This window comes from Mobula hypostoma, chromosome 27 (assembly GCF_963921235.1).
Source record: "Mobula hypostoma chromosome 27, sMobHyp1.1, whole genome shotgun sequence".
Taxonomy (NCBI): domain Eukaryota; kingdom Metazoa; phylum Chordata; class Chondrichthyes; order Myliobatiformes; family Myliobatidae; genus Mobula; species Mobula hypostoma.
In genome coordinates this window covers 38,693,796-38,718,598 of record NC_086123.1, presented here as the reverse complement: position 1 = coordinate 38,718,598, position 24,803 = coordinate 38,693,796, and the positions used below count along the sequence as shown (strand labels likewise).

At 44.7% G+C, this 24,803-nt stretch overlaps 1 protein-coding gene across 2 annotated transcripts in view; it reads right to left on the bottom strand.

Moving 5' to 3' along the window:
• Positions 1-20,217, bottom strand: part of asphd2 (aspartate beta-hydroxylase domain containing 2) — a 72,210-nt gene extending 51,993 nt beyond the window's left edge. Inside the window, exons 1-2 of one of the 2 annotated variants that reach the window (XM_063034257.1) lie at positions 20,131-20,210; positions 7,911-8,084 (exon numbers count right to left, since the gene is read on the bottom strand). The gene's annotated coding sequence lies outside the window, so the exon portion shown is untranslated. Of the gene's footprint in view, positions 1-7,910; positions 8,085-20,130 lie in introns of both variants that reach the window. The other variant, XM_063034256.1, reaches the window with a different exon arrangement.
• Between the last annotated feature and the right edge of the window lie 4,586 nt (positions 20,218-24,803).

Below are 24,803 nucleotides of genomic sequence, written 5' to 3'. Positions count from 1 at the left end.
AGATAACAAAGCCAATACTGTGGTGCGTATTTTGTTGAAAGAAATCATTCCCTCTTTGATGATTGGTACATTCGACACCTTCCCCCCGCCCCCGGAAAAAGCCATCCGATGGGGAGGTCAGACATCATGGCCCCCCACCATTGTCAGATCTGATCAACCAGTAAATACTATCTGCTATTGTAATTTCAAAGGTAAGAGGACTTACTTTCCGGGCAATAGCACCTGTGTCATTTCTACAATGCCAAACCACCACGACCCCTGAACGGAACTCAATGGGCTTGTGAGGAAAGGGCCCACTGGCGGCTCATAGGAGATAGCTAGCCGATGGGACACCCAACAGGAGAGCAGAAATTGGATGGGATGCTGCTTCCTGGCTTACCTTGTACCCCATATGCGAATGCTGAAAACCCTGGACCAGCACCCTTCCCTCCTACGGCAAAAGCAAGGAATCTCACAACCGGAGCGCATCTGGATGACAGCTTTCCCCTTCTACGGGGCAGCCCACAATTCAAGGGAAATCATCAACCTGGATGCAGTTTTGGAGGAGATGGCCAATAGCACCGCTAAGGCCATGGATGGCGTCCAGGATCAGGTGAGGGCCGTTACCGCTGAAATGATGGCGCTACGATAGACTATTTTACAAAACTGAATGGCCTTTGATTTTGTTCTGGCTGAAAAAGGAGATGCATTTGCCGTTATAGGACAAGAGTGCTGCACCTACATCCCAGATGAATCAGAGAACATTACCTCTCTTTCTGTTCACATTCAAAAGGAGGTAAATAAAATCTGGAAAATCCGGGCCGACCGGCATGGCTTTAGCTTAAAAGGGGGATGGTGACCCTTCAGTGGCATGTTTGCAGGATGGAGCGATATAATGCTACATTACACTATCATCGTCGCAGGATGGAGCGGTATAATGCTACATTACGCGATGATCATCGCAGGATGGAGCGGTATAATGCTACATTACACTATCACCATCGCAGGATGGAGCGGTATAATGCTACATTACACTATCATCATCGCAGGATGAAGTGGTATAATGCTACATTACGCGATCATCATCGCGGGATGGAGCGGTATAATGCTACATTACGCTATCATCATTGCAGGATGGAGCGGTATAATGCTACATTACGCTATCATCATCGCGGGATGGAGCGGTATAATGCGACATTACGCTATCATCTTCGCGGGGTGGAGCGGTATACTGCGACATTACGTGATGATCATCGCGGGGTGGAGCGGTATACTGCGACATTACGCGATGATCATCGCGGGGTGGAGCAGTATACTGCGACATTACGCGATGATCATCGCGGGGTGGAGCGGTATACTGCGACATTACGCGATGATCATCGCGGGGTGGAGCGGTATACCGCGACATTACGCGATGATCATCGCAGGATGGAGCGGTATAATGCTACATTACACTATCATCATCGCGGGATGGAGCGGTATAATGCTACATTACGCTATCATCATTGCAGGAATACTCATACTTATTGCACTTTTCTGATGTTTATGGTCCCTAGTCAGCCGGTGCTTTTGCCCTACACCCACAGGGGTATTTATACAAAGAGTCCGCCAAGAAAAAAGGGGACCTCAGAGAGACCGAGGTGCAAATGATGAGAATGGAGTCTACGATGACCCAGAAAGCCCTTCGGCCTATCCTATGGGTTATTATCCACCCTCCTTACACGAATATGAAAATTAAGATGTACAACAACCCCGACATTGATAATCCTAGTTGTCATGCAATGACAAAAGGAGGGAATGAGGAAGTATTTGCAGAATTAAAGGGCTAGAACCTAACTGACTTGACAAGTCTTGCTCTGAGAATAATGTATGAACAAAGAATTGTTTGTTCCATGAGAAGCTTCTTGGTCTACCCTTATCTGTATGTGATAACAATGTACATCAACAGCTCCAAACAGTATTCTGGGCTGACTTAGCTGCAGATTTTCTCAAGCTCAGTGAGCAGAGATTCTGTGTTGCCAACTGAAAATGCAAGCTTGCTAATAAACAGTATGTACTTTTAAGTAAACAGTTATTCCCTGGGTCTGAACCTAAAGACCTCTGGTAGAGAGGCAGATCAACACACCTTCTCAAAGGTAGCATCTCAGTGCCACCTTCTCAAAGGCAAATACAGATGGGGAAGAAATACAGCAATTAATAATTGCACCCTGAGAAATGAATAAAAAAATACAGATGCATCTTGATCCCAAGATGAAAAATTAAAAAAAACATTAAAATAGCTGATGTAAAGTCGAATGTAAATTACGAAAAATGAAGTATTTTAAAGGATTTTAAACTTCTACAAAAAGAACACAATTACTGCAAAACGAAAACAATGTGATCAAAATGGTCATAGTGTTGCTAAACTGTTGGTAATTACGGTTTTGCTGGTTGGTTCAAGAAGTGAATAGTTGTAGGAAAGTATAAACATAAAAAAGTCTGCAGATGCTGGAAATCCAAGCAACACAAAATGTTGGAGGAACTCAGCAGGTCAGGCAGTATCCATGGAGAAGAATATAGAGTTGATATTTCGGGGTGAGATCCTTAACATTTTTGTGAAAGCTTGTACATAAAATTTCTCCAATGGAAGACTGTCCATTATAAAGGAAAAAGAAAAACATGGTGTGTTGTTCATTACCTTGGCAGCCATGACCCTTTACAACCAATGTTGGAAAGTCTGGAAAAACATCAGTTACTTAAAGCAAGGTCCACACACCCAAAAACCCGTTCATCTGCTGCTTGAAAGGTAAATGCTGCAAGGGCAAGAGAGAATACTTCCTGAGGAGACTGAGGTCCTTTGGAATATACAGGCCTCTCCTTCACATGCTCGCACTGTTGTCACCAGTACAATCTTCTTTGCAGTGGTCTGCTGGGGCAATGGCATCAACACAGGTGATGCCAACAGGCGCAATAAACTGATTAAAAAAGCTGATTCTGTTATTGGAGTCAAACTGGACATACTGGAGGCTGTGGTGGAACAAAGGACCCAATGGATAATCCTGGCAATTCTGGACAATGTTTCTCACCCTCTGCATACCACCTTGGCTGAACAGAGGAGCACTTTTAGTAATAGACTGAGAGAACCGCACTGCTCCAAAGAGCACTACATGAGGTCATTCTTACCCTCGGCTATTAGGCTCTATAAAGAAGTGATCACGCCCTCGTTAGACTTTTTGAGGTAACTTTTTTAAAATTTTTTCTTACTCCTCTTCTAATATTTGTATATCTGTGCACTTGTAACGTTACCGTGACACTGTAATTTCCCTCGGGATCAATAAAATATCTACTTATAACCTTACAACCATATAACAATAGCAGCACGGAAACAGGCCATCTCGGCCCTTCTAGTCCGTGCCGACCCTAGTCTTACCCTATCCTAGTCCCACCGACCTGCACTCAGCCCATAACCCTCCATTCCTTTCCTGTCCATATAGCCATCCAATTTAACTTTAAATGACAACATCGAACCTGCCTCAACCACTTCTGCTGGAAGCTCATTCTACACAGCTACCACTCTCTGAGTAAAGAAGTTCCCCCTCATGTTACCCCTAAATTTTTGTCCTCTAACTCTCAACTCATGTCCTCTTGTTTAAATCATCCCCACTCTCAATGGAAAGTCTGACCATGTCAACTCTATCAATCCCCCTCATAATTTTAAACACCTGTATCAAGTCCCCCCTCAACCCTCTACGCTCCAAAGAATAAAGACCTAACTTGTTCAACCTTTCTCTGTAACTTAGGAGATGAAACCCAGGCAACATTTTAGTAAACCTCCTCTGTACTTGCTCAATTTTATTGACATCTTTCCTATAATTCAGTGACCAGAACTGTACACAATACTCCAGATTTGGCCTTAGCAATGCCTTATACAAATTCAACATTACCTCCCAACTCCTATACTCAATGCTCTGATTAATAAAGGCCAGCAAACCAAAAGCTTTCTTCACCATCCTATCCACATAAGATTCCATCTTCATGGAACTATGCACCATTATTCCTAGACCCCTCTGCTCTACAGCATTCTTTAATGCCCTACCATTTACCATGTATGTCCTCTTTTGATTAGTTCTACCAAAATGTAGCACCTCACATTTTTCTGCATTAAACTCCATCTGCCATCTTTCAGCCCACTCTTCTAACTGGCCTAAATCTCTCTGCAAGTTTTGAAAACCTACCTCATCATCCACAACACCAACTATCTTAGTATCATCTGCATACTTACTAATCCAATTTACCACCCCATCATCCACATCATTAATATATATTACAAACATTGGACCCAGTACAGATCTCTGAGGCACACCACTAGACACCGTCCTCCAATCTGACACACAGTTATCCACCACTACTCTCTGGCGTCTCCCATCTAGCCACTGCTGAATCCATTTTACTACTTACATATTAATGCCTAACGATTGAACCTTCCTAACTAACCTTTCACGTGGAACCTTGTCAAAGGCCTTACTGAAGTCCATACAGACAACATCCACCTTTTTACCCACAACTTTCTCAGTAACCTCATCAAAAAATTCAATAAGATTTGTCAAATTGACCTTCCACGCACAAATCCATGTTGACTGTTCCTAATTAGATCCTGTCTATCCAGATAATTATATATACCATCTCTAAGAATACTTTCCATCAAATTACCCACCACTGACGTCAAACTCACAGGCCAATAATTGCCAGGTTTACTCTTAGAACCCTTTTTAAACAATGGAACAACATGAGCAATACGCCAATCCTCTGGCGCCATCCCCGTTTCTAATGACATTTGAAATATTTCTGTCAGAGCCCCTGCTATTTCTACACTAATGTCCCTCAAGGTCCTAGGGAATATCTTGTCCGGACCCAGAGACTTATCCACTTTTATATTCCTTAAAAGTGCCAGTACTCCCTCTTCTACAATTGTCATAATTTCCATAACTACCCGACTTGTTTCCTTTACCTTACACAATTCAATATCCTTTTCCTTAGTGAATACCGAAGAAAAGAAGTTGTTCAAAATCTCCCCCATCTCTTTTGGCTCCGCACATAGCCGCCCACTTTGATTCTCCAAGGGACCAATTTTATCCCTCATTATCCTTTTGCCACTAACATAACTGTAGAAACTCTTTGGATTTATTTTCACCTTACTTGCCAAAGCAGCCCCGTATCTTCTTTTAGCTTTTCTAATTTCTTTCTTAAGATTCTCTTTACATTCTTTATATTCCTCGAGTACCTCATTAACTCCAAGCTGCCTATATTTATTGAAGATCCCTCTCTTTTTCTAAACCAAGTTTCTAATACCTCTTGAAAACCCATGGCTCTCTCAAAGTTTTAACCTTTCCTTTCAACCTAACAGGAACATAAAAATTCTTAACCCTCAAAATTTCACCTTTAAATGACCTCCATTTCTCTGTTACATCCTTCCCATAAAACAAATTTTCCCAATCCACGCCTTCTAAATCCTTTCGTATCTCCTCAAAGTTAGCCTTTCTCCAATCAAAAATCTCAATCCTAGGTCCAGTCCTATCCTTCTCCATAATTACACTGAAACTAATTGTACTGTGATCACTGGACCCGAAGTGCTCCCCAACAAATACCTCCGTCACCTGCCCTGTCTCATTCCCTAACAGGAGATCCAACACTGCCCCTTCTCTAGTTGTTACCTCTATGTATTGCTGCAAAAAACTATCCTGCACACATTTTACAAACTCCAAACTATCCAGCCCTTTTACAGAATGGGCTTCCCAGTCTATGTGTGGAAAATTAAAATCTCCCACAATCACAACCTTGTGCTTACTACAAATATCTGGTATCTCCTTACAAATTTGCTCCTCCACTTCTCAGTCCCCATTAGGTGGTCTATAATACACCCCTATAAGCGTCACAACACCTTTCCTATTCCTCAGTTCCACCCAAATAGCCTCCCTAGACGAGTCCACTAATCTATCCTGCCAGAGCACCGCTGTTATATAATCTCTGACAAGCAATGAAACACCTCCCCCTCTTGCCCCTCCTATTCTATCACATCTGAAGCAACGAAATCCTGGAATATTTTCTTGCCAATCACACCCCTCCTGCAACCACGTTTCACTAATAGCTACCACATCATACTTCCAGGTATCAATCCATGCTCTAAGCTCATCCATCTTTTTCACAATGCTCCTAGCATTAAAATAGATGCATTTAAGAAACTCTCCACCTCCCACTCTCTGTTTATCCTTAATTGAGCAAACAACTTTGTTATCTTTTTCTTCCTTTCCCCCTACATAAACCTCCCCTCTCCTAGTCTCCTTAATTTGATTCCCTCCCCCCAACCATTCTAGTTTAAAGTCACCTCAGTAGCCCTCGCAAATCTCCCCGCCAGGATATTGGTCCCCTTAGGATTCAAGTGAAACCCGCCCCCTTTGTACAGGTCACACCTGCATTAATAGTGGTCCCAATGATCCAAAAACCAGAATCCCTGCCCCTGCTCCAATCCCTCAGCCACGCATTTATCCTCCATCTCATTGCATTCCTACTCTCACTGTCGCGTAGCACAGGCAGTAATCCCGAGATTACTACCTTTGACGTCCTTTTTCTCAACTCCCTTCCTAACTCCCTATATTCTTCTTTCAGGACCTCTTCAATGACCTATGTCATTTGTACCACAACCTCTGGCTCCTCTCCTTCCCACTTCAGGATCTCTTGGACGCAATCAGAAACATCCCGGACCCTGGCACCAGGGAGGCAAATTACCATCCTGGTCTCCTGACTTCATCCACAGAATCGTCCATCTGACCCCCTAACTATAGAGTCCCCTATTACTACTGCCCTTCTCTTCCGTTCCCTATCCTTCTTAGCTACAGGGCCGGACTCTGTGCCGGAGGCACGGCCAGTGTTGCTTCCCCCAGGTAGGCTGTCCCCCGCAACAGTACTAAAACAGGAGTACTTATTTTCAAGGGGAACAGCCACAGCCACAGGGGTACTCTCTATTACCTGATTCTTCCTATTCCCCTTCCTAACCTTGACCCACTTGTCTGCCTCCTGTAGCCCCGGTGTGACCACCTGCCTGTAACTTCTGCCTATCAACTCCTCATTCTCCCTGATAAGACGAAGGTCATTGAGCTGTAGCTCCAGTTCCGTAACGCAGTCTCTTAGGAGCTGCATCTCGACGCACCTGGTGCAGATGTGGACGGCCGGGAGGCTGGGAGACTCCACCACCTCCCACATCCGGCACTGAGAACAACAAACTGCCCTCACACTCATACTTCCCCTTCTCTTCAAATAACAGTGAAAAAAAATGAGTAACCAAACCCTCTTCACCTCGCCCGTTTAGCCAAAGCCCTTAAGCTCTTCACTCTACTTCCCAGTTCTTTTTCAAAAGATGCCACACAATCTTTTACATGGAGGAAGACTGCACCTTGATTTAAACTCTCATCAGCATGTCAGCACTTCAACGATGCAGTTGCCCCTCAATAATGCATCTAGGGCCTCTGGCCTGGGACTTGGAACTGGTAAACTTCTAAAATCAGGGATAAAAACTGGGTCTATTTAGCCAAGAATAATACTGTGGTTTGCTTGGAGATGTGGGATGAAAGATCACAGCTATCACTGAAACCAAAATTGAAAAATGGTAACAATGAGTGCAAGGAATGCCATTCCATCTTTTCACAGCTACCATCAGCCAGGAGGTCTCAAACCACCAAGTTCAAGTACAGCGACGTCCTTTCAGCCATCCAATTCTTGAACCAACCGGCAAAACCCTAATCATCATTATGGACCCCCACCATCCAGGCCACGCTCTCTTCTCACTGCCGCCATCAGAGAGGTGGTACAGGAGCCTCAGGACCCACACCACCAGGTTCAGGAACAGTTATTACCCCTCACCATCAGGCTCTTAACCCAGTGTGGATAACATCACTCACCTCAACAATGAGCTGATTCTGCAACCCACAGACTCACTTTCAAGAAATTTACAGCGATTTATTTATTTCTTTTTCTTTTTTTTTCTATTTGCAGAGTTTGTCTTGTGCACATTGGTTGCTTTGTCAGTCTTTTTGTGTAGTTTTTCATTGATTCTATTGTTGTAATGTGAATGCCTGTAAGAAAATGAATCTCAGGGTAGTACATGGTGACATATATATATTTTGATAATAAATTTCTTTTGAAACTTTGAGCAGCTTAGCAATGTTATGAACACTGATCACATTGCACTAAAATGGACTTTGTGTTTTGTTCTAATTGTGAGCTTCTTGTGAAAATTTATATTATTTACTTGTGTATAGTTTCGCTTTTCTTGTGAATACTGCCTACATGATGCTTTCTGTCTGTGATGCTGCGACAAGTCAGTTTTTCATTGCACCTGTGTGTTCATGTACTTGTGCAGACGACAAGAAACTTGACTTTGATCAGAAGACAATCCAGAATACCCTTTCTTACTTATTTTGATGTAGCTGCATTTGGTGTCAATGTTATTCCTAGCCAGAGCACAACAACTTATAATTATCCCCATTAAACTCGAGCCTCGTGACAACTGGTAACCTGCATGGCTTTATGAAAATCAACAGCATGTAATTATCCTCCACTCACTGCATTTTCTGCAGGAGTCAGCCCATTCTTACTAATGGAGGCTGCTGTCACTTTGGTTTTCAGTCTATTTCCTTCAGTTTTTCAAGACTCCTGAGTAAACTGTTTGATGTGACACAGATATATGCTCAGTCTTGATTGTCGATTGGCTGAAAAAAATTGTCAATAAGAACAGAGGCCCTCTGTTGGTTGGGGTCACCCATGGATGTTACGTCCCAGCTGTCTACATCGTTGGTGCAGTGTCACAAGCCAATATGCAAGCCAGAACAGTACAATATGGAGAGCAAGCTGTTACCCATGCAGCAGACTTCCTCTCTCCATGCACTGGCATCACCACGATCACACAAATCACAGACCAGTTCATCAGTAATGGCCCTGACTAGAAGCAAAGAGAGGTGCTCTTGACATGATTTCCGGCTGCCGAGAACTGCTTCATGAGAGGAAACTTAAGAAAAGGCAGTCAAATATCGATGTCTACTTGAAGAAAAAGCCAAAGGCAGAGGAGGACTCATAGCTGGTCCCGTTAAGATTTAACCACCACTTGCTTCCTCCACTGATGCTACGAGGTGTTAATGCTACAATGGGTTGTTGCTCCACCGACATACAGGTCACTCCACAAATTACTGTGTATACATAAAATATCATACATCTTGGGTTTGATTTTTTAAAATCAGGCACCCATGTCCATTTACACAATGTCTATTTACCTCCTCAGCATTAAGCTTGGTCTGAGTGCACCTACCACTTCCTCTGGCATCTTGGTACAGCAGCATTATGACTATTAACCATTCTTAGATTACATCTATTATAATTGTTCCATGCACTTAAATCTAAATTCTCTAACTTATTGAATTCTCTGATCAATTTTATAAAGACAATCCTTTGATCTCACAGTCTACCTTTTCATAGCCCTTGGATCTCATATCTACCTGCACTGCACTTTCTCTGTACCTGTAGCACCTGTTATTGTTTTTACCTTTGTACAACATTGATGAACACCATAAGACCATAAGATATAGGAGCAGAATTAGGCTATTTGGCTCATCAAGTCCACTCCACCATGGCATCATGGCTGATCCAATTTTCCTCTCAGCCCCAATCTCCTGAGTTCCCCCTGCATCCCTTCATGCCCTGACCAATCAAGGATCCACCAACCTCTGCCTTAAATATACTTAAGACTTGGCCTTCACAGCTGCCTGTGGCAATGAATTCCACAGATTTACTGCACTCTGGCTGAGGAAATTACTCCTCAACTCTATTCTAAAAGGACACCCCTCTATTCTGAGACTGTATCCTCTGGTCATAGACACTCGCACCATAGAAAACATTCTCTCTATCAAGGCCTTTCATCATTTGATAGGCTTCAATTAGGACACCCCTCATTCTCCTGAATTCCAGTGAATACAGGCCCAGACCCACCAAACATATGACGTTTAATCTTGTAATCATTTTCGTGAACCTCCTTTGAACCCCCTCCAATTTTAGCACATCCTTTCGAAGGTAATGGGACCAAAACTGCTCACAATATTCCAAGTAAGATCTCACAGTGCTTTACAAAGTCACAACATTATGTCCTTGCTTTTATATTCTAGTCCGTTTGAAATGAATGCTAACATCACATTTGCCTTCCTCACCACAGACTCAACCTGCAAATTAACCTTTAGGGAATCCTGCACAAGGACTCCCCAATCCTTTTGTGCCTTAGATTTTTGTATTTTCTTTGCACTTAAACAAAAGCCAACCCGTTCATTTCTTCTACCAAAGTGCAAAACCATACACATCCTGACACTGTATTCCATCTGCCACTTCTTTTCCCATTCTCCTAATCTGTGTAAGTCCTTCTGTAGCCTCCCTATTTCCTCAGAGCTACCTTCCCCTCTACCCATCTTCCTATCGTCTGCAAATTTGCAACAAAGCCATCAATTCCATTATCCAAATCATTAGCATATAATGTAAAAAGAGTCAATCCCAACACAGACACCTATGGAACACCACTAGACACTGGCAGCCACCTGGCAGCTCCCTTTATTCCCACTCTTTGTCTCCAGCCAATTGGCCACTGCTTTATCCGTGCTGGAATCTTCCCTGTAATACCATGGGCTTGTAGCAGTGTCATGTGTGGTACCTTGTCAAAGGCCTTCTAAAAGTCCAAGTATACAACAGCAACCAATTTCCCCCTCTGTCTATCCTGTTTGTTATCTAGAAACCACAGAAACCATAGAATTCCAATAGATTTGTCAGGCAAGATTTTCCCTTGAGGAAACCACGCTGATTATGGCCTATTTTATCATGTGCTTCCAAGTAACCTGAAACCACATCCTTAATAATCGACTCCTACATCTTCCTAACTATGGAGGTCAGACTAACTGGCCTATAATTTCCTTTCTTCTGCCTCTCTTCCTTCTTGAAGGGTGGAATGACATTTGAAATTTTCCAGTCTTCCTGAACCATTCCAGAAGCTAGTGATTCTTGAAAGATCATTCCTCATGCTACCACAATGTCATCAGCCACCTCTTTCAGAACCCTGGGGTGTAGACAGTCTGGTCCAGGTGACTTATCTACCTTCAGACCTTTCAGCTTCACAAGAACCTTGTGTCTAGTTATGGTAATTTCAAAACTTCATGATCTCTGACACCTGGAACTTTCACTATAGTGAAGACAGAAGGAAAATACTTATTTAGTTCATCAGCCATTTCCTTGTCCCCTATTACTACCTCTTCAGCATAATTTTCCAGCGGTCCGATATCCACTCTTGCCTCTCTTTTACACTTTATGTATCTGAAGAAACTATTGGTATCATCTTTAATATTATCGGTTAGCTTACATTTATATTTCACCTTTACCTTCTTAATGATTTTTTTTTTACCTGCTGTTGGTATTTAAAAACTTCCCAATCCTCTAACTTCCCACTAATTTTTGCTGTATTATATGTCCTCTCTTTGGCTTTTATGTTGGCTTTGACTTCCTTTGTTAGTCCTGGTTGTGTCATCTTGCTTTAAGAATACTTCTTCCTTTTAGGGATGTATATATTCAGTCCCTTCTGAATTGCTTTCATAAATTCCAGTCACTGCTGCTTTGCCATCATCCCTGCCAGTGTTCTTTTCCAACCAATTCTGGCCAACTCCTTTCTCATGTCTCTGTAATTCCTTTTACTCCACTGTAATACTAATACATCTGACTTTGGCTTCCCTTTGTCAAATTTCAGGGTGAATTCAATCATATGATCACTTGCCCCAAAGGGTTCTTTTACCTTAAACTCTCTAATCAATTCTGGTTAACGGCAAAACATCCAATCCAAAACAGCTGATCCCCTAGTGGGCTCACCCACAAGCTGCTCTAAAAAGCAATCTCGTAGGGATTCTAGAAATTATCCCTCTTGGGATAATATCCCACAGCAACCCGATTTTCCCAATCTACCTGCATATTGAAATCCTCCATGAGCATTGTCCTTTTAGCATGCATTTTCTATCTCCCATTGTAACTTGTAGAGTATATTCTTACTACTGTTTGGGGGTCTGTGTACAACTCCCATCAGGATCTTTTTACCCTTGCAGTTCTTTAGCTTTATCCACAACAATTTAACACCTTCCGACCCTAAGACACCTTTTTCTAATGACTTAATTTCATTTTTTATAACCAACAAAGCCACGCCACCCCTCTGCCTTCCTGCCTATCCTTTCAATACAATGTGTATTTTTGGACATTAAAGTCCCAGCTATAATCTTCTTTCATCCATGATTCAGTGATGCCTACATCGTACACGTCAATCTGTAACTGTGCTTCAAGTTCATCTACCTTATTCCATATACTGCATGCATTCAAATATAACACCTTCAGTCCTCTATGCACCCTTTTCAATTCTGTCTGCATCTTACATTGCAACTCGTCCTGTTGACTGCAATTTTGCCCTATTGTCAGCCTGCAGCTCAATGACCTTCGACTTGTTCGGGGAAGTGAAGAGGTGATAGACAGGAGCTACAGGGAGGTAGTCACCCCAAGGCTACAGCAGACAGATAAATGGGTGACTGTCAGGAGAGGGAAGGGAGCACATCAAACCGTGGAGAGCACCCTTATGGCCATCCCCCTGAACAATAAGTACTCCATTTTGAGTACTGTTGAGGGGCAAGCGACCTACCTGGGGGAAGCAACAGCAACCATGCCTCTGGCACTGAGTCGGGTCCTGTGGCTCAGAATGGGAGGGAACTGAAGAGGATGGCAGCAGTAAAGGGTCTCTATAGTCAGGGGGGCAGATAGGTGATTCTGTGGGTGCAAAAAGGAAACACGATGGTTGCTTGCCTCCCAGATGCCAGGGTCTGTGATGTTTCTGAACGCGTCCACAATATCCTGAAAAGGGAGGGTAAGCAGCCAGAAGTCGTAGTACACACTGGTACCCACGACACAGGTAGAAAAGGGAAGGAGGTCCTGATAAAGGAATACAGGGAGTTAGGAAAGAAGCTGAGAAGCAGGACCTCAAAGGTAGTAACCTTGGGACTGCTGTGCCACGCGACAGTGAGGATAGGAATAGAATGAGGGGGCAGTTGTGATTGAAAAATTGGAGCAGGAACCAGGGATTCAGAATTCCAGATAATTGGAATCTCTTCTGGGGCAGGTGGGACCGATACAAAAGGGATCATTTGCACCTGAATCTGAGGGGGACCAATATTCTTGTGGGCAGGTTCACTAGAGCTGTTGGGAGTGGTTTAAACTGATAAGGTGGGGGATGGGAATCAGTGTGATAGAGCTGAGAATGAGCCAGCAGGTTTACAAGTAGATGATGGGTGTAACATGAATGAAAGGAAGGACAAGCCAATGACTGGGAACAAATGTAGACAGAGCAAAGAGTTAAATTGTACCACAGAGGCAAAATTCAAAAGGGCAAAGATTGCAGAACTGAAGCTGCTGTATTTAAATGCACATAGCATTTGAAATAAGGTCGATGAACTTGTGGAACGATTAGAGATTGGTCAGTATGATGTTGTGGGCATCACTGAGTCGTGGCTGAAAGCAGGCCACAGTTGGGAGCTTAATATCAAAGGATATACTTTGTATAGAAAGGACAGACAGGAAGACATAGACAGTGGTGTGGTTCTGTTGGTAAGAGATGGAATTCCAACTTTGGAAAGGGGTGACATAGGGTCAGAGAATGTCGAATCTTTGGGTTGAGTTCAGAAACTGCATGGGTTAAAAAACCATTATGGGAATCATATATAGGCCTCCAAATAGCAGCCACTATGTGGGGTTGATATTGCAAAGCGAGCTGGAAAAGGCATTTAATAAGGGTAATGACACAATTGTAATGGGGGACTTCAGTATGGAAGGGGATTGGGAAAATCTGGTTGGTGTCAGATCATAAGAGAGGGAATTTGTTGAATGCCTATGAGATGGCTTTTTAGAGCAGCTTGTGCTTGAGCCTGCTCAGGGAAAGGCTATCTTAGATTGGGTGTTGTGTAATAACCCAGATCTTATGAGGGAGCTTAATGTAAAGGATCCCTTAGACAGTGATCATAATGTTTAAATTCATACTGCAATTTGAGAGGGAGAAGCACAAGTCACATGTATCAATATCTCAATGGAATAAAGGGAATTACAGAGGCATGAGAGAGGAGCTTGCCCTGGTGGACTAGAGGAGGAGACTGGTGGGGATGATGGCTGAAGTTTCCTGGAATAGTTCACAGGGCACAGGATAGATATGTCCCACAGAAGAAGTAGTTCTCAAATGGCAGGGGTAGGCAACTATGGCTGACAAGGAAAGTTAAGGACTGCATAAAAGACAAGGAAAGGGCATATAAGGTAGCAAAAGTGAGTGGGAAGTTGGATGATTGGAAGGCTTTTAAAATCTAACAAAAGGCAACTAAAAGGCTATAAGAAGGGAAAAGATGAAATATGAGGCAGACTAGCCAATAATATAAAGCAAGATAACAGAAGTTTTTTTCAGTTATATAAAGAGTAACAGGGAGGTGAGAGTTGATATTGCACCACTGGAAAATGATGCTAGTGAGGTACTAAAGAGGAACAAAGAAATGGCAGATGAACTTAATGGGTACTTTACATCAGTCTTCACTGTGAAAGACACTAGCTAGGTCCGTGAGTGTCCGGGAGCAGGAGTGAGTGCTTTTGCTATTACAAAGAAAAAGTGCAAGACAAATTTAAAGATCTTAAGGTGGATAAGTCACCTGGACCAGATAGACTACATCCCAGAGTTCTGAGAGAGGTTGCTGAAGAGATAACAGATGCATTAATCATGATCTTTCAAGAATCACTTGATTCTGACATGGTCCCAGAGGACAGAAAGATTGCAAATGTTACTCCAATCTTTAAGGGAGAAAGGCACCCTCAGTGGTTGGGAAATTGTTAAGGATGAGGTTTTGGGGTACTTGGAGACTAATGCTAAAATATGTCAAAGTCAGCATGGTTTCTGTCAAGGGAAATCTTGCCTGACAAATCTGTTAAGAGTTCTTTGAGAAAGTAACAAGCAGGGTGGACAAAGGAGAGGCAGTGGATGTCATTCACTTGGATTTTCAGAAGGCATTTGATAAAGTGAGGCTGCTTAACGAGACAAAATCCTATGGCGTTACAGGAAAGATACTGGCAAGGACAGCAGAATGTCTGACAGGCAGGAGGCAGCAGGTAGGAACAAAAACGGCCTTTTTTGATTCTGTGGTAACAAAGGCAGATGCAATATTAGCATTTACTTCAAGGAGAATAGAATATAAAATCGAGTTAATGCTGTGCCTTTATAAGACAGTAGTCAGGCCTCACTTGGAGTAATTGTCAACAATTTTGGGCCCCATATCTCAGAAAGGAAGTGTTGTTAATGGAGAGAGTGCAGAGGAGGTTCACGAGGATGATTCTGGGAATGAAGGGATTAACATATGAGGAACATTTAGCAGCTTTGGGCCTGTACGTAGGGGGATCTCACTGAAACCTACTGAATGTTGAAAGGACGAGATAGGGTGGATGTGGAGAGGATGTTTGCTCTGGTGGGGATATCCAGAACTAGACGCCACAGCCTCAAAATTGAGGGGTGATCTTTTAGAACAGAAGGAAGGAGGTACTTTTTTAGCCAGAGGGTACTGAATCTGTGGAATGCTCTGCTACGGACTGCGGTGGAAGCCAAGTTAGTTGGTATATTTAAGGCGGAATTTAACTGTTTCCTGATCAGTCAGGGCATCAAAGGTTATGGAGAGAAGGCAGGTGTATGGGGTAGAGCAGGATCCGGGATCAGCCATGATCGAATGGTGGGGCAGACTTGATGGGCTGAATGGCCTAATTCTGCTCCTATTTTTTGTGGTCTAGTCTCCCCACATTGCCTCTGTTTGTAACCCAACTATCTGATCTTCAGCACTATCACTCCAGTTCCCATCCCACTGACAAATTAGTTTAAACCAACCCAAACAAGTCCAGCCAACATGCCCACAAGGATACTGGACCCCCTTGGGTTCAGCTGTAACCTATCCCTTTTGTACAGGTCGTACCTTCCCCAAAAGAGATCCCAATGATCCATAAATCTGAGCTCCTGCCCCTGCACCAGTTCCTCAGCCACATATTCACCTGCCGAACCATCCTGTTCTTATTCTCACTGGCAGAAATCCAGAGATTACCACCTTGGACGGAGGTCCTGTACTCTGCAGGTCCTGTTTCTTAGCTCCCTAAAATCTCTTTTCAGAACCTCCTCACTATGTCTACCTATGTCACTGGTGCCAATACGTACCAAGACTTCTGGCTGCAAACCCTCACCCTTGAGAACGCCATGGATCTGATCAGAGACATCCATGATTCTGGCACCTGGGAGACAACCTACCGGGTGTTTCTATCACGGCCACAGAACCTCGTCTCTGTTCCTCTGACTATGGAATCTCCTGTCAACACTGCAGTCTTCTTTCACCTCTCCGCTCTTCTGAGCCACAGCACCAGACTCAGTGTCAGAGATACGGTCACTGTGGCTCCCCCGGTAGGTCGTCCCCCTCAATAGTATTTAAAGTTGTATACTTATTGAGGGGAACAGCCACAGGTGTATTCTGTACTGCCTGTGCATTTCCCCTCCTTCTCCTGACAGTCACCCAGTTACCTGTCTCCTGCAACCTAGGGGTGACTACCTCCTGTAGCACCTATCGCCTCTTCATTCTCCCATACGAGTTGAAGGTCATCGAGCTGCAGCTCCAGTTCCTTACTTTCTCTCAGAAGCTGTAGCTCAGTGCATTTGGAACAGATTTGTTTATCTGAGAGATTGGAAGTGTCCCAGACTTCCCACATCCCACACACTGTACAGGACACTGCCCCTGGAGCCATTCTCACTATACTGTGCACTGATGAATGAGGAATGAACAAATAACAACAGAGAGAGCAACTTACAAGACAATCCACCTCATCCAAACCTGATGAGACAAAGCCGCTCTAAAGACTGGCACGCTCACAAGAATGGCTGCTCCCCTTGCACCTGCATTACTTGTGTTTCCCCTTCCTAATCAATCCATCCCTCTTGCCTCACAAACAAGAATGAGGGCAGATACTGGAAATCTGAGCAACGCACACAAAATGCTGGAGGAACTCAGTAGGCCAGACAGCATGTAGGAAAAGTGTACAGTCGACACTTTGGGCTGAGACCCTTCGGCAGGACTGTTTTTTAAATCTTAAACGTAGACCTGACCGAAAGGTATCTCTTTTTACGCAATGCCTCTTGCTGATTGGTTGCTCCTCAACTCCGAAAGGCTGCCGCAAAATACATTATTAATGGTAAGACTCTTGGTAGTGTGGAGGATCAGAGAGATCTTGGGGTCCGAGTCCATAGGACGCTCAAAGCAGCTGCACAGGTTGACTCTGTGGTTATGAAGGTGTACGGTGTATTGGCCTTCATCAATCGTAGCATTGAATTTAGGAGCTGAGAGGTAATGTTGCAGCTATATAGGGCCCTGGTCAGACCCCACTTGGAGTACTGTGCTCAGTTCTGTTCGCCTCACTGCAGGAAGGATGTGGAAACCATAGAAAGGGTGCAGAGGAGATTTACAAGGATGTTGCCTGGATTTGGGAGCATGCCTTATGATGACAGGTTAAGTGAACTTGGCCTTTTCTCCTTGGAGTGACGGAGGATGAGAGGTGACCTGATAGAGCTGTATAAGATGATGAGAGGCATTGATCATGTGGATAGTCAGAGGCTTTTTTCCAGGGCTGAAATGGCTGCCACAAGAGGGCACAGGTTTAAGGTGCTTGGGAGCAGGTACAGATGAGATGTCAGGGGTTAGTTTTTTTACGCAGAGAGTGGTGAGTGCGTGGAATGGGCTGCTGGCAAGAGACTTTTGGATAGGTACATGGAGCTTAGTAAACTAGAGGGCTATGGGTAAGCCTAGTAATTTCTAAGGTAGAGACATGTTCAGCACAGCTTTGTGGGCTGAAGGGCCTGTATTGTGCTGTAGGTTTTCTATGTTTCTATATGTTTCTAAAACTCTGCCTCTGAAATGTTGATCACCGCATGCATTGTCCAACTTACAGGCACTGGAAATAATCCCTATGGATAGCATGCAAAGCAAGGTTCTTTACTGTACACTGGGCACTTGGGACGACACCAAAGACCCTTGCAAATTTCTACAGATGTACCGTGCAGAGCATTCTAACAGGTTGCATCATCTATATGGGGAGCGGGGGGTGGGGGGGGCACTGCAAGGATTGGTAAAAGCTGCAGAGTGTTGTCAAATCAGCTCCATCACCGGCCTCCCCACTGTTGAAAGCAATGTCTCAAAAAGTTAGAATCCACCACCAAGGACATGGCCTCTTTCTCATTGGTACCATCAAGGAGGTGGTACAGGAGGCTGCAGGCAGACACTCAATGTTTTAAAACAACTTCTTGCCCTCCACCGGATTTCTACCTCACTTATTTTTTTTCTTTTCTCTTTTTGCACTATTATTTTTAATATATATTTCTTATTATAATTTATAGCTTTTTATTGTGTATTGCAGTATGCTGCTGCCACCACAAAACAACATATTTCACGGAATATGGCAGTGATATCAAACCTGATTCTGATAATAAACAAATGGCGAAGTACTGTGTGGGCACTTGACCACGACCAATACACAGTTCATATGGGCCTTTGACCATGACCGATACACATTTCATTCACAGTTCACGTGGGCACATGACCGTGACCGAAACACACTTGAATCACAGTTCACGTGGGCACATGACCGCGACAGATACACATTTCAATCACAGTTCACATGGGCACATGACCGCGACAGAAACACACTTGAATCACAGTTCACGTGGGCACATGACCGCGACAGATACACATTTCAATCACAGTTCATGACAAAAGAGTCAACCCAACAATGAAGATAGAACTTAAAATCAAATTCCAGTTAAGGGGTGTAAGTTTAAATATTACTCAATGGACAATACACTGCTATTCACATCCGTGTGGTAATTTTGCTGTCCTGTTGTCTTTCCTTTAATTTCTCTCTCTCCTCCCCACTGGATTCAGATTTTACCCCGACAGCCCTTAGAACCTCAGCTGTCTGGCTAATCCTCAACTGTAATTTCAGACAAGTAATATTGACAGAGTTCAGTAACACAAGTTGGAACTCATCCGCAAACCAGGCATTATACACAGACAGGCTGTTTACTTTTCCGGCCACTAATTTTATATATATATATATATATCAGATTTATATATATTTATTTATATAAGATATATCAGATTTGCAGATCTGCTGATTTTATTAAAAAATGTTTTATTTCACACACCCACAGTATTTTGGTTTTGACCTTTGATCAGAATTGCAGCTTCTGAGGAATGAAAGGTCATTGATCTAAAACATTATCTCTCTCTAGATACTGACGGTCCTATCCCCACTGAGGATTTCAACACATACATCAACTGCAGTATTCTCCTTTAATTTTGGTAGGGCAAAGTGGTGGGGATGGGGAAGTGGGGCGGGGGATATTCACAACCCTAATGCTTTTCAAGCATGACTAAAGAGGGTTCTGGAACAAGAATCCTGGGCAGAAATCCCCTTTGCGTCAACTACCCGTCAAGAAATGCACTGATGCAGGCGATCCCAACAAAAATACCAGAGGCATATCAACATTTAATATCGACATCTATAAAACTCTCCAAAGTAAATCTGCAAACTGAATTCATTCCTGCATAATAAGCCTTTCTGAAAGAGGCTTGATAATTTGAAAACCAATATCACACGCTTTTCTGCGAATAAATAAACTGTTATTCATTTGCACAACGCTTTGGTCTGTTGGCAGCATTGCACCTGCCCCGTACCAAGTCCAGCCAAACACTGCCAAGGGGGAATAGAAGGCGCACCTGGCTCCCTCTGACACACTCATAATACACGGAGAATTAAAGTAATAAAGCGCAGCGTCATGCTCATCCCCTTTCGCAGGTGAGGTGACCGATCAGGCCCCAGTTTGCAGTCTCTGACCCTGCATTAACGTGACACAAGCAGAACAGCAAATACCAAAGCAAACTCAGTCATCGCTCGGCTGCCGCTACATGTCTCCAACGAGTCCCGGCCCACCTTCCCGCCCCGATGCAGAGACACGGTGCCCACCTGAACAATACCACCGAGCCGATTCACTAATCTGCAGCTTCCCCTCGCCAGCCAGCCAGCCAGCCGGCCGTGACGTCACGGCGCCGCTCGGCCCGTCCGACCAGACCCCCGTGACGTAAACGCGTCGCTCGCGCCACCCAGCGGTTCGCCTGACGCGGTGACGTCGGGCCACACACATGAAAGTCGCTGGTGAACGCAGCATCTCTAGGAAGCGGTACAGTCGACGTTTCAGGCCGAGACCCTTCATCAGGACCAGGTAGACAATATCCACTGCCTTGTCTTCATCAACTTGCCCGCTAACTGCCCCAAAAATCTCTACAAGTTTGGTTAGACACCAGGCCATGCTGATCAGTCCACGTCTATCCAAATACTTATTATAATATTCGCTCCCTTAGAATAACTTATAATAACTTCTCACTATTCATGTTAGGCTCACTGGCCTATAATTTCCTGGTTTATTTTTAAAGCCTTTTTTAAACAGCAGAACAACTTTAGCTATCTGATCGTCTGGCACCTCACCTGTCGCTAGGCCCCTGGGAATTTCTTCACTTGCCTCCCGCAGGAACATCTTGTCAGGCCCTGGGGATTTTTTTACTGTAACTTACTTCAAGACAGCAAACACCCCCTCCTCTGTAATCTGTACAGAGTTCATGAAGTTGATGCCATTTTGCCTTACTTCAATAGACACTCTGTCCATTGTCTGAGTAAACACAGAGGCAAAAAACTGCATTTTGGGGGATTTTAACAAGGCCAGTCTGAAAAAATCCCTTAGCAATTACCATCAACAGATCACTTGCAATATCAGAGGAAACAACACCCTGGACCATTGCTACACCACCATCAAGAATGCCTACTGTGCTATTCCATGCCCTCACTTGGAGAAGTCTGATCACCTGACTGTACTTCTACTCCCTGAGTATGGGCAGAAACTGAAGACTGCAGCACCTGCAGTGAGGACCAAGAAGGTTCAGCCAAGGGAAGCACAGGAGCACCTACAGGACTGCTTTGAATCAGTGGACTGGACTGTATTCAGGGATTCATCTTCGAATCTGGATGAGTATGCTGCAGTTGTTACCAACTTCATTAAAACCTGTGTGGATGAGTGTGTGCCCACAAAGACTTGCTGTATATTCCCAAACCAAAAGCCATAGATGAACCAGGAGGTACGTCATCTGAAGGCCAGATCTGTGGCATTCAAGGCTGGCGACACCAGGCCTGTACCAGAAAACCAGGTATGATTTGTGGAGGACTATTTCAAGGGTGAAGAGACAATTTCAAACGAGGTTGGAGGCGACATCGGATATGCCACAATTCTGGCAGGGTTTGCAATACATTACTTCCCACAAAGCAAAACTCCATGAATGGTAGTGATGCTTCACTACCAGATGAACTCAACGCCTGCTATGCCCGCTTTGGAAGGGAAAGTATAACTGCTGCACCCGATGACTCTGTGATCTCTGTCTCAGAGGCCGATGTTAGACTGTCTTTGAAGAGGGTGAGCCCTCGCAAGGTGGAAGGAGTACCTGGTAAGGCTCTGAAAACCTGTGCCAACCAACTGGCGGGAGTATTCAAGGACATTTTCAACCTCTCACTGCTGTGGGTGGAAGTTCCCATTTGCTTCAAAGAGGCAACAATTATACCAGTGCCTAAGAGGACTAATGTCAGCTGCCGTAATGATTATCGCCCAGTAGCACTCATATCTACAGTGATGAAATGCTTTGAGAGGCTGGCCATGACTAGACTGAACTCCTGCCTCAGCAAGGACCTTTACCCATTGCAATTTGCCATTCGCCACAATAGGTCGACAGCAGATGCAATCTCAATGGCTCTCCATGTAGCTTTAGACCACCTGGACAATATAAACACCTATGTCAGGATGCTGATCATCAACTATAACTCAATAATTAACACCATCATTCCCACAATCCTGATTGATAAGTTACAGAAACTGGGTCTCTGTACCTCCCTCTGCAATTGGATGCTCAACTTTCTAACTGGAAAACCACAATCTGTGCAGATTGGTGATAACATCTCCTCCCCACCGACGATCAACACTGGTGCAGCTCAGGGTTGTGTGATTAGTCCACTGCTTTACTCTTTCTATACCCATGACTGTGTGGATAGGCATTGCTCAAATCTGTCTGTCTGTCTAGGTACCATATCCGATGCGGACTTTGGTGACCATGGTTTTCCATATACATCTATCCTTGGTTTTTTGGATGACTTCCATTTTCTCGATGTGTAGCCACTTGGCTATGCTTTTCTTGTACATAAGCCGAGGTCTTTCTCTAGGTTTGCTCCCCTCAATCTTTCCAGAGAGTATGAGTTTTTCTAGTTCATCTTTCCGCATGATGTGTCCTAGGAACCTAAGTTGTCTTTCTCTTATTGTTGGTATGAGTGATCAAACTGCTTGGGCTCTTCTGAGAACTTCTTCCTTTGATGTGTGTGTGGTCCATGATATTTTTAACATTCTCCTGTAGAACCATAATTCAGCTGCTTCTAGTCCCTTTTCCATTGCTGGAGAAATGGTCCAGCATTCACTTCCATAAACACGAAATAATCTGCAGATGCTGGAATCAAAGCAACACTCACAACACGCTGGAGGAACTCAGCAGGTCGGGCAGCATCTGTGGTAACGATGAATAAACGTTTCGGGCCGGAACCCTTCGTCAGGACTGTAGAGGGAAGGGGCAGAGGCCCTATAAAGAAGGTGGGGGGAGGGTGGGAAGGAGAAGACTGGTAGGTTCCAGGTGAAAAACCAGTAAGGGGGAAGATAAAGGGGTGGGGGAGGGGAAGCAGGGAGGTGATAGGAAAGGTGAAGAAGGAATAGGGGAAAACAATGGGTAGTAGAAGGAGGCAGAGCTGGGGGAGGGGGCAGAGTGCAATGGGGATAGAGGAAGGGAGGGGGAGGGAATTATCGGAAGTTGGAGAATTCAATGTTCATACCAAGGGGCTGGAGACTACCTAGACGGTATATGAGGTGTTGCTCCCCCAACCTGAGTTTAGCCTCATCATGGCAGTAGAGGAGGCCATGTATGGACATATCTGAATGGGAATGTGAAGCAGAGTTGAAGTGGGTGGCTACCGGGAGATCCTGTCTGTTGTGGTGGACGGAGCGGAGGTGCTCGACGAAGCAGTTCCCCAATCTGCGTCGGATTTCACCGATGTAGAGGAGGCCGCACTGGGAGCACCGAATGCAATAGATGACCCCAACAGACTCACAAGTGAAGTGTTGCCTCACCTGGAAGTACTGTTTGGGGCCCTGAATGGTGGTGAGAGAGGAGGTGTAGGGACAGGTGTAGCACTTGCACTTCCAGGGATAAGTGCCAGGTGGGAGATCCGTGGGGAGGGACATGTAGACCAGGGAGTCGCGGAGGGAACGATCCCTGCAGAAAGCGGAGAGGGGTGGAGAGGGAAAGATGTGCTTAGTGGTGGGGTCCTGTTGAAGATGGCGGAAGTTGCGGAGGATAATGTGCTGGACCTGGAGGCTGGTGTGGTGGTAGGTGAGGACAAGGGGAACTCTGTCCCTGTTGTGATGGCGGAAGGATAGTCATAGTCATAGTCATACTTTATTGGGGGAAATTGGTTTTTGTTACAGTTGCACCATAAATAATAAATAGTAATAGAACCATAAATAGTTAAATAGTAATATGTAAATTATGCCAGTAAATTATGAAATAAATCCAGGACCAGCCTATTGGCTTAGGGTGTCTGACCCTCCATGGGGTAAGGGCCGAAGTGCGGGAAATGGAGGAGATGCGGGTGAGGGCATCATTGATGACGGTAGAGGGGAAACCACGATCCTCAAAGAAAGAGGACATTTGAGATGTCCTGGAATGAAAAGCCTCATTCTGGGAGCAGATGCGGCAGAGACGGAGGAACTGGGAATAGGGAATGGCATTTTTGCATGTCCTCACCTACCACCCCACCAGCCTCCGGATCCAGCACATTATCCTCTGCAGCTTCCGCCATCTTCAACAGGACCCCACCACTAAGCACATCTTTCCCTCTCCACCTTTCTCCGCTTTCCGCAGGGATCGGCCCCTCCGTGACTCCCTTATCCACATGTCCCTCCCCACGGATCTCCCACCCGGCACTTATCCCTGGAAGCGTAAGTGCTACACCTGTCCCTACACCTCCTCTCTTGCCACCATTCAGGGCCCCAAACAGTCCTTCCAGGTGAGGCAACACTTCACTTGTGAGTCTGTTGGGGTCATCTATTGCATTCGGTGCTCCCAGTGCGGCCTCCTCTACATCGGTGAAACCCGACGCAGATTGGGAGACCGCTTTGTCGAGCACCTCCGCTCCGTCCGCCACAACAGACAGGATCTCCCAGTAGCCACCCACTTCAACTCTGCTTCACATTCCCATTCAGATATGTCCATACATGGCCTCCACTACTGCAATGATGAGGCTAAACTCAGGTTGGAGGAGCAACACCTCATATACCGTCTAGGTAGTCTCCAGCCCCTTGGTATGAACATAGAATTCTCCAACTTCTGGTAATTCCCTCCCCCTCCCTTCCTCTATCCCTATTTCACTCTGCCCCCTCCCCCAGCTGCCTATCACCTTCTTCTCCTTCTCACCCTCCCCCACCTTCCTTATAGGGCCTCTGCCCCTTCCCTCTACAGTCCTGACGAGGGTTCCAGCCCGAAACGTCGACTGATCGTTTC